The sequence below is a fragment of the Tribolium castaneum genome, chromosome 9 (assembly GCF_031307605.1).
Source record: "Tribolium castaneum strain GA2 chromosome 9, icTriCast1.1, whole genome shotgun sequence".
Classification (NCBI taxonomy): domain Eukaryota; kingdom Metazoa; phylum Arthropoda; class Insecta; order Coleoptera; family Tenebrionidae; genus Tribolium; species Tribolium castaneum.
In genome coordinates this window covers 2,751,440-2,762,973 of record NC_087402.1, presented here as the reverse complement: position 1 = coordinate 2,762,973, position 11,534 = coordinate 2,751,440, and the positions used below count along the sequence as shown (strand labels likewise).

At 30.2% G+C, this 11,534-nt stretch overlaps 1 long non-coding RNA gene across 1 annotated transcript; it reads right to left on the bottom strand.

Moving 5' to 3' along the window:
- Positions 1–3,371: 3,371 nt before the first annotated feature.
- Positions 3,372–8,635, bottom strand: LOC135267080 (uncharacterized). The gene is made up of 5 exons (XR_010335344.1): positions 8,494–8,635; positions 7,702–8,437; positions 7,488–7,646; positions 6,952–7,431; positions 3,372–6,899 (listed from the first exon to the last, which is right to left on the bottom strand). It is a non-coding gene; the product is annotated as an uncharacterized LOC135267080 (long non-coding RNA).
- Positions 8,636–11,534: the final 2,899 nt, after the last annotated feature.

The following is an 11,534-nucleotide window of genomic DNA, read 5'->3' as shown; positions in this document are numbered from 1 at the left end:
CGGGAAATGAGCCGCTGAATCCACTGGAACAAACCGTTTTTCTCTACGACTTTTAGTTTTCGAGTTATGAATTTTTTTGTTGAATAAAATTTTCCACTATAAAATGGCTACCCTAAATTTAGGCAAAAAATTTTTAATTTTTAATTTTTGTGAAAAATTGACATAATATGTAAAATGAGCCGTAGAATTCAATCGAACAAACCGCAATGCTCTACGACTTTTAGTTTTTTTATTATGAATTTTTTTAGTGTAAAACTTTGATCGCCTCTGTAGCCGGAACCGTTGCCCGGAGCGGCTCCGGGTTTAATCGAAAAAATAGAGAAAATTAAGCGCTATCAGATGGTTTTTTCTTCGTTGCTCTAAGTCTTACAGTTTCCGGGAAAAACGCAAAAAAAGGTTTCCATTTTCACTTTTTTTCAATTTCAACCGCCAATTACGGCGAAACTATTAGAGTTATCGAGAAACGGAAAAATCGAGGACAACCGGAATAGAAAACTCTACAAAATGGCATAGGACTCAAGGCGATATCTCGCAAAAATTTTTTCAATTTTCAATCGCCGATTACGGCCAAACTAAAAGAGCTAGGAGAAAACTCTTTTTTCCATCGTAAAGAGCACATCAAAATCTATAACATAGAATCAGTTTTATTCGATTCTGAGACACTTTTAAAATTGACCATTTTGTAGGGGGGGGTGTTAACTTTTTTTTAATTTTTTTTATTTTCCCAATTACGACTAAACTATTCGAAAAAGTGGAACTGTTTTGATCCATACATATGCAAAATGATCCGGGGAATCGATTGGCATCGAAAAAATTGCCAAATTCCCAATAGTTTTTTAGTTATGAATTTTTTAAAATTTGACTAATTTTTGCATTTATCTGCAATTTGCTCAAAAACTGTTAGTCGGAGAACAATAATTTTTTTTGAGAAAAATAGATAATTCAAAGACCTTTCCAACGATAATAAACTTCATAGGGTTATCTCTGATAGTTCCGGAGCTATTGCTCAACAAATGTTCCGGGTACCCAAAATCGACAAAAATTGCGACGAAAATTGAAAAAAATCAAACATCAAGAAATCGAACATATGAACTTTTATTGGACTTTTAACAACTCTAGTGGGTTGTTAGGACTTATAAATGTCCATAAAAAATTTTTGAAGTAATAAAAAAAAATAAAAAATTTATTTTTATGAAGGTATTTGCCTTGACCAAAAAAATTTTAAGCAAAAAATTCAAAATTTTAGATATCGTGAAAAGTTGGTATAATACAGAAAATGAGCCGCTAAATCCACCGGAACAAGCCGTTTTGCTCTACGACTTTTAGTTTTCGAGTTATAAATTTTTTTAGTGTTTTGAAATTGGTTATTTTAAGGGAGGAGTGTTAACTTTTTTTTTATTTTTTTATTTTTTCAATTACGGCTATTCGAAAAAGTAGAACTATTTTAATTCTTATCTATGCAAAATGATCAGGGAAATCGATTGGCGTCGAGAAATCTGCCAAATTCCCAATTGTTTTTTAATTATGAATTTTTTAAAATTTTTCCAATTTTTTATTTTATTTGCAATTTTTTCGAAAACTATTAGTCGAGGAATTAAAGTTTTTTTTAGTAAAAGATAGATAATTAAAAGGGCTTTCCAACGTTAACAAGGTTTATAGAGTTATCTCTAATAGTTCCGGAGTTATTGCTTGATAAATGTTCAGGGTACCTAAAATCAACTAAAATCGCGACAAAAATTTAAAAAATCAAACATCAAGAAATCGAACGTATGCACTTTTTTGGACTTTTAACAACTCTAGTGGGTTGCATATAAAAGTCCATAAAACTTTTGCGACTAAAATTGCAAAAATCAAAACTCTTAAAATCGAACTTATCGATATTTTTTTACTTTTAACAACTCCAGAGGGTTGTAGAAGCATAGATAAATTTATAAAAGTTTTCTAAAGTGTGTTTATATTTGGAATTCCTTTTTGGAATTATTAAAAATTTTAGTGGACGCATCCAAAATGGTCCAAAGTAAAATCTTTCAAACGATTTTAATCCCAAGTAAAAACGTCTAACGATCTAGGAGTAGGAACGTGTTTGGGTGTTGGCAGTATTGCGAATTAGTAGTTCCTTGTAGGCATACTTTTGGGCATCGTTTTAGGTTAGATACGAGTAAAATGAAACTTATTTAAGAGTGTATAATTGGTTGCCTGTTACGTAAACCTTGAGAATTTTTAATGCTTCTTAAATTTAACAAATTCAATTTGTTGTTATGAAACCAGTTATACTAGAAGTTAGTTTGCTTGATTGCAGATAATACATGTTAAAAGTAGTTTTTTGAAGTATGAATCTTGGGTGAACATAATCATTTGGAATAAAATTCTACAATTTCGTAAATAATTGGGTTCAAAAAAATTGTAGTAATTCCTGAAAACCTTTTTTTATTTTACTTTAGTCCGAAATGGTTAATTCAATCAACGTATTTGGAAACTTTTCCTTTATTTATATAAAAAAAAAACAGTACATGTCTCAGAATAATGACTTTAATTGCATAAACATTAGAAGATCAGTCCTATGTAGTACACTGCGAGTAGATAGAGATAGCCGGTTCAAAAACCACCTCCACCTCCCTCTACTGCGCATGTGTGAAAATTGTGTCAGTCAGCCGCAGACGCAAGCGCGTAATCGCAGCTCGCTGGCCTGCGACCAGCTGGTCAGCCGGCCTGCGGCCGACTGACGCCATTTGTGATGATGCAAATATATTTATGTAGTATAATAATAATAATAATAATAATAATCGTCGCCATCTTGGAAGTTTGAAAGTCGGCGGCGGTCATTTTTGTTTAATGGTAAATTGGCGCCAAATTTAAATTATTTCAAAATTAATATTTGAAATTAGTCGGCCATGTTTGTTTGTTAAAAAAAATGGCGCCAAAATTTTAATTTATTTAAAAATTAATATTGGGTGTAATGTTGGTAGCGCCGATGTCGTCACAAATTCCGCCTAAATTCTCACGTTAGATGGCGCCACGGTCTGCAAACTTTTCGCTAGATGGCGCTGCCGTCAGCGCAGCCGTCAATCAAAGATGGCGCTGGCCTCCATTTTTTTTTTTTAAACACACCCCCCGCCCGTTTGCGAATATGCAACCAAGAAAACAAGTAGTAGTAGTAGTAGTAGTAGCTTTTTGGGGTTGTGAAATTTTTGGTTTTTGGGGTTGTGAAATTTTGAATATATGATTTTTGAAATGTGCAATTGTGAATACATGAAGTATATATACAATACATGCTGTATTGAGTTAAGCAAAATATCAGAAAATCATCGCGCTTGTCACTAATAACTAATAAAGGAAAGTCATTATTTTATCGATAAGGAAAAAAAACCTAGTATATGTAGTTTTTTATTTTTGTAATGTTGTTTGCCTAACTTGTCTGTTGCGCACCAAGTTTATTTTGTTATTTGTTTAAAATATAATGCAAAAAAAGTTGTTGTTGTTGTTGTTCCTTCCATGGGGAGTCGAACCTCAGGTAGGTAGAGTGGATAGTGCTGTCTATTTTGGAAACCTGAAACAAATTCACATAAGCTATTTGGTTAATGGATAATAATAAAAACAATAAATTACTTTAATTGTTTATTACATCTAAATATAAGTACATACATACATACATATTATAATACATAAACATTATAATACAATAACTACAATACAAATTAAATATTATTCCTGAGTTTGAGGAAGAATATTTTTATGACCCCAAGATAATGTTCTACCTTCAGAATTGTTTAAGATGTAACGTTTATCATCTTTGAAAGATAAAGCAATTTTTTTCTTTAATTCTGTGTAAATGTTATGAAGCTTCGAACGAAAGATATTCATTTCTTTAATAATTTCAGTGTTTGGAACAGTAACTGCGTTTTGGTAGTCAATTTTATGTAATTCACTTGTAATTACATTGTGTTTAATACCCTTAGCTTTTTTAGATAATTCACCTTCAACATCCACACAATATGCTTTAGCACCTGTTCCTAAAAATTCTGATATTACACGTCCTTTATATTCATCTTTCATCTTCCCGATGACAGAAGACGATACAGGTATTCCATGAATATTTTCTGCTTTATAATTTGAAGTATCAAAACGCTCTATATTAGATTTAATATCATCATAAATATTTTCACAAAAAATTTCAATTACTAAACTATCAGTATCGGTATACAAAAGCGTTGCATTGTTACCGTATTTAAGTTTTATGAAATTATAATAAAAATCATACATAATAGTTTTACTGATATCTAGAATAGTAAAACCTACATACAGAGGTTTATTGTAGAAAACTTTTTCGTTCTCTAATTGAATAGCTACAAAATTTGGTGTAAAGATAGATGAATTTTTAAAATTTGGTCGTGCAATTAAACTTTCAGCACCTGGTTTTCTACCTATATTATTCCATGATGTTACCAATTTCACGTTTACTCTTTTATCAATTGATTCCATGGTTTTACCAAAAACTGAATTATTCATTAATTTAAATACATCTTTTTCTAACGCGTTTTTTGATTTGTTACGCATTTCTGTATTTAAATCAATATATGTTTTCAACCATGGTGATTGATTAAAACTTAAAACACGGTGAATATTAATTAATTTTAAACCACCTTGTATAGCTTGTCTTAAATTTCGATAATGTAAAACATAGTGTACTTTATTGTTCAAGGTTGCGCAAAGTTTCTCAGTTTTACTAGAGGGAGGAATAAATTTTTCAGGACAAAATGGTAAATCGTTGTGAAGATTATGTAATTCAGAAGGATATTCTAAATCAACTTCGAATATATAACCTACATCAGCGTTATCTGTCAAATTGAGAATTAGGTTATCATTGAATTCATTAGGATCTTCCCATCGAAAACCGCTATAAGGTAAATATTCAGACATTGCTGCTCCATACAAGTTGGTTGCATCAAGGTACATTATAAAAGAAGTTGGTTTAGAAGGATCATGATTTGATAAAAACTTATTATTTGCTACTGCTTTACGTTTTGAACATTGACAAAGTCCTCCTCTAATAGATTTTCGAAAGAAATGTACCATGTCTATATCAGTTAACAATTCGAATTTAATTCCAGTCATTTTTAACATAGCATCCCAGCCTAATGAAGGTGCTGTTAAGTAATGAGCTGGATCTAGTTCATAAATTTTGAGACAAACCTTTCTGAAATTTTCAAAAATGTCTGTTAGTAACAAAACATCAGACTTTAAATAAATGTCGGAATAATCACCTAACGTTTTGCAATCAAATAGATTCCAGACTTCCTGTGCTCGCTCATAATCATGTTCACTGATATCAGTTTTATTAAGATTATCATAAAATTGTTGAATCAATGGTAAACTGGTATCATCTAACTTATTAAAACAATCCAAATATGAATATGGAAAAACACCTTTTTGTCTTATCAAATTAAATTGGTTATCGTCCGGAAAGTGTTTCCGAATGGTTAGACATTCATTAGAAGTTAAAGTCTGAGATAATTTATCTAATGAAAAAGAAAGGAAACGGAACGAATCTACGAATCTAAGCGTTATAAAAATATTGTCAACTGTATTTGTAGTCGTGTTCATGACCTTATCAACTAAAATTTTTTTTGAAAATGTAATATACTTTTCTTTAGTTTGAGCAATGCAATTAATGATGGTCTTTTCTGTTGCTAAAGCTTTAATAAATAAATGACTATCATAATTAGTTAAATTATGACAAAAAACAGGGATATATTTTGGAATCTTATAATTTAAATTACAAATAGAATGTGCAGGTCCTAAAAATTCACCTGTTAAGTGACAATGATTACGAACTCTATCACAATTTAGACTTCCGTAATCTGTTTTGAAAGGTTCTTTACATAAATGACAATGGGTAGATATTTGAAAAACCAATTCATCTAACGGAGTCATTTCAAGTGGTACGATATGTTTGAGGTGATCGTGATAAAGTCTATTTACATCATCTTGCAACCATTTCACAAAAATTTTAGGAGCATCTTTTCCTCGATAAGTCCGATAAATTGATAAATTATCATTATATGCACATTTTATGTAATATCCGAAACTATATGGTTCATGTAAATGTGTAACAATTGTACGGATATTATCGGCTGAATTATCATTGCGTAAAGGTTTTAAAATAGATTCAAAATCGAAATAAAATACAAAAGGAACTTTAAGAGATTTATCAAAATTTTGAAATGTTAATTCATTACCAGGCACTTCTTTACCAAATTTATTTATAATCAGATCAGAAGTTGGTAATGTAGTGACAACTTCATTACAAGCATACTTACGATGTTTAACTAATTTTTGTTCACTCGAAAAAAATAATAGACAACCGTTACATATAAATTTAGCATGATTATGTTTGGAAAGTTGTGAACTTATTAATCGAGAAATGTTGCTTATCAGACAGTAATGTTTGATCATTCTTTCATCGTCTACGATAAGTAATAAATTTACATGAATGTCTCGTTTCTTAGAAGTTAAATAAAAGGGACCTATAATATCTGATACCCATTTACCTTTTTCATGATCAAAACGCTGCTCTGTTCCATAGACATTTACACTAATATTATTAAGTGCTTCAAATTTAAAAATATCAGTTAATTTAACCGGAAATGAAATATCTGTAAAATCTAATTCCTCTTCAAACTCACGATAAGCATCAACTCGATGTCGATTAACATTTACTTCAGTTGAATGAAGGTGTGCCAAAACAGACCATTTGAAACATTCATTATCATCATTATGAATATTGATAACCGCTCTCCGCTTCGCTATGTCCTTCGGTAATGGTATATATGTTGATGCACGTAGTGGATTGAATTTGTTGATATTAAGTTCCAAAAACAAAATTTCCATTAAAATCCAACCTAAAAAATTTAATACAATAATATGTTTATAAATAAAATTGATATTACTTACCACTATCTTTTTCCAAGAATTCACTCATTTTGTTTTTTATGACGCCACATATTTCTTCCAGTTCTACCTTAATATTTGTCGATATTGAAATGATGATATTTTTAGTGTTGAATGATTTGATTTCGATAATGTCTTTAGAAGGTAAAATATATTTAGCAAAAAGTTCGAAATTAATTTTAAGTTGGTTAAATTCTCTCAGTTTTCTAGTTATTAAAGTGATAAGTTTATCTTGATTTCTTTCAAAAAAATTGCACACTTCCAAGTCATCTAGTTGTGAATTTTTCAATCGGTATGAGGTAATTCTTGATTTGAAGGCAACTTGATATTCTTCAACGAAATCATCATCATCATTAATTTTGGCGGAGATGACACTTTTATGTTTTAAAGAACGTAAATGGTTTAATCTGGATCCTCTGTAGTGACTATTGCATATTTCACAAAATTGATGAAATGAACATGATGGAGCGTTAGTAGTAACTTCTAAAAACAAAAACAAGTTATAATAATAATAATATAAAGAATATTTACAAAAATACCTTGTAAAGGTGTTCTAGTTGTCAGGCGGGCTTTTTTAGGAGTCATATCATCCGAATCCATTGAACACAATGATGAATTTGTAATATGACGCCTATAGTTATCAAATCTCGTAAATGACGTTTTACATCCGGTGCAAGTGAGTTTAGATAATTTATCACCTTAAAAATGCTCTTAATTAAAACAATTTCTATAACGTAAAATGTATTTACTTACTATGTTTTTTTACATGACGTGTTAAAGCATCTTTGCGAGTAAACTTGTTATCGCATTGAGAGCACTTGAACATGATTACTTTCATACACGGACAGTCGAAGTAGAAATGAATTAATCATTGATGCGATATGATTTTATATTCCATAAACTTTGCAACCGGATATTGTGGTTCCTTACGTAAAAATTCAAAAAATTCAAAATATAACTGATAAAAATTTAACGTTTTTAAGGAAAAAAACGTTAGACAGGAAATATGATAACAAAAATAATCAGAATGAATATTATTTTTTATTAGACATAAAACAAACTACATACTTAAACTAACAAAGTCATACACCTAAATAAATTTTTAATTGCAGTTTTTAAGCCAAACCTAACGCTATGAACATCATAAAAACGATCCAACATGTACAAACAATTCCAAACATTGCTAAAAAGGTAGGAACATGATTAAAACAATTTTTTATTGAAACTACATCATGATCATTAAGTATAAGTCTCTTCCAGTCAGTATCAATATAATTACTATTGGTAAAAACTAGTCTTAATTTAAAATATATTACAGAGTTTGCTATAGAAACATTTTCATATTTAAATATTTCTATTGCAGTATTGCTCAAATAACCCAGATTCATCTTCTTCCATTGGTAATCAACATCGTTGAAAAATAAACTTTTCCAGAGAGGAGACCATCTTGTGTTGTTAGGACTTTCACTAGTGAAGACGATGTACATATCTACAACATCTAACGGTTTTTGCACGTACAACACATTTTGTATAAGAGTAACAAACAAGATGAGTGATGAGTTCAAAAGAGGCATTACACTTGAAACGCAGTGGGTTGTTGTTGTTGTTGTTGTTGTTGTTGTTGTTGTTGTTGGCTTCCTGTATCATCTAAAATACACGAAACACAATTATTTATTGATGAAGGAGGACCATCAAACTGATCTTCGTCAAAACTGTTATAATAATGTTGTAAACATGGTAGATTCAGCTTTATATCATGATCTTGTTGATATGTTTCCGGTAATTTATGAAATATATCCATCAACTGGCACGGTCCTAATTTCAGTAGTTCCAGTTTCATTAGTAATCGAATATCGCTTATGGTTTTTTCAAAATGCAGCACTTTTTTTATAACAGGTTCTACACTCGTTGCCATCTTAAATGGAACTAAATTAGACGTTAAATAATTATATCGTATATATATTTCTTATTTATTAGGTAATATCTTTCATTTCAATCCAACTATTCTGATTATCTGGTAAACCTAACCATTTCACAAATAATTTAGTTCCTTTACGTCGAATCACTTTCTCAACTAAATAGACGTCAGGATATTGAGTTTTTGATAATTCCCAAATATAAAAAGCTCCTTTGATTGGTTGACCTTCTTTATCTTCTAGCAGAAATGTTACAGGATTGGTTAGATTAATCTTACTGATTTTAAAAATTTCCGTTGACCAATTGGGTGTATATCCTTTTTCAAATAACATCTTTTCTTTGCTAATTCTTACGAAATCTCCGACTTTAAATTTTTTTCTGTTTTTATCAACAATCTTTAGATGATCATATGCTGTTATGTCTCCTTGATTCGAAGCGTTTATCTCTGTGGGTTTCCTTCCTGTTGTTCGATGTATTGTAGTATTATAATTTTTGGTTATCTCTTGCAATTTATTTATCCATTTATGTGTCGCAAATAACGTAAAATATCGATAAATTTTGGATTTTAAAGTACGTATAACTCGTTCAGCAATTGCTGCTTTTTTAACGCTGTACGTACTATAGTGATTAATATTATAACGTCTCATCAAATCCTGAAAAGTGGTATTATAAAATTCCTTTCCTTGATCTGACTGTAAATTCTTTGGTATTCGTTCTTTTTCATTCTTCAGTATTGATTCCATAGCTCTGCTAACCTCATTAGCTGATTTCGATTTCAGTGGTCTGGTCCATAAAAATTTAGAAAAACAGTCGATTACGACTAAAATATATTTAAATCCATTATTATGATAAGATAAATTTTGCATTTCTGCTAAATCTACTTGCCATAAATCATCCAATCCTTTAATTATAGTACGTCTTCGTTTAAAATTCCTGCGTGCAGGTTTAAATATCTCGTTTACCAATTTTTGCTTTACATCACTAACTTGCTTTAGTCGAACCATTGCTTATTTACGGTACACTTCTCTACAATTTCCATGACGATCTGACATTTGACCTGGAGGACACTTGTTTTTATTATGAGGCATGGGTTCTATCTTTCACTATTTTCATATGAATCTGTTACTTTCCTTTTCTTTGATATAGGTACATTTTCAAGTTGATCTGTATCACCTGCTTTAGAACGTTTGGAAATGGTTTCTGGTTTTATCTTAATACTATCGATTCCTTCAAAGCGTTCTTCAAGTTTTTTTATTCGTCTGGTTATCTCATTTGAATTATTCATAAATTTTTTCCACTTGTTATCGATTTCATAATTTATACTTAAATGTTTGTTATGCAATTCTGATTCAATCGTGTGAGGAATTGTAGCAATTATATTATCAATTTTTTCATCAAGTATTTTGTACTTAACATTCATGGTTAAGTTTAACTGATTAAATTTATCCATCCATATAGCATCTGCTTTATGAACATTATTATTTAAATCCGTTAAAGCAGCTATTACTCCTTCCATCTTTTGGTATATTTGTTTACTTACTAAATCAATATATACCTTATTCGCACAATCTTTGTCTTCTGTTGGATCATTAATGTTACAGATTCTATGATGTTTTAAATCAAGGTCACCATCAGCAGTGAAAACAAAAGGTGATGGTGTAGATTTAAAAAATGCACTTGATGCTGATAACACTTTACGTCCGAATAGATCAATGGGCATTTCAACACTGAGGATTAACCAGAAAAAAACTTAAGCCTAATATATTACACCACATTCCTTTAATTCTTCTTCTATTGATAAAATTTCATTCAGATGGGAATTGTTACCCGCTTTTGTCGCTGCATGTAATAATGCTAGACGTGACACTAATTCATTTATGTCATCCCAGTAAACATATTCTACACGTTTATTAGTGAATAATCCTTCACCAATAAACGGAGATTTAGGAAATGAAGTAAACATTGGTTGCACAATTTGAGTATATTTTACACCTCTATGACCTTTTAGTTGTTTTGTGGGATCATTATTTTTTCTATGTGTATTAGAAATTTCAAGTATTTTTTTGTATGCTGACCGATCCTCTTTTGTAATTTGAGTGTATTTATCTTCAGGGTTTTTAAAAAATATTAGTCTGTATAAACCAGGAGTACCAGGAAATGATTCATTATCTAAAATTAAATCACCATTTTGACTGATTATTAATTCATGTTTACCCATAAATAGTTTATTCTCTTTTGAATTATATCTAGGACCAAATGTCTGATCACTGGTTTTCTCTAAAACTGCTTCTATTGCATTTCTCGCAACTGGAGGATATTGTTCTAAAAATTCATCTAAAATATGTCTGCTATTAATTAAATCATCCATAGTGTCAGATTTGGTTTCTTCATCTTCTTCTTTTATTTCTGGTAATGACTCATATATTTCTTCTGGTTGTCGCAGTGATGTACTAGGTTCATATGTTTCTTCAACTGGTAGTTCAAGTTCTTGTTTAATCTTTTCTTTTTTTGGTAGTTTAAGAAATTGTTTCCTTTGCTTTTGAATATGATGTTTTGGTCTTTTGTGTTGTTTTTGTTGTTGTTGCTGTGGTGGTGGAGATTGCTTCTCCAATTTTATTGAAATTTCTTCTAAAGGATTTATAACAGGCTGAAAAAGCTTTTTAATTGAC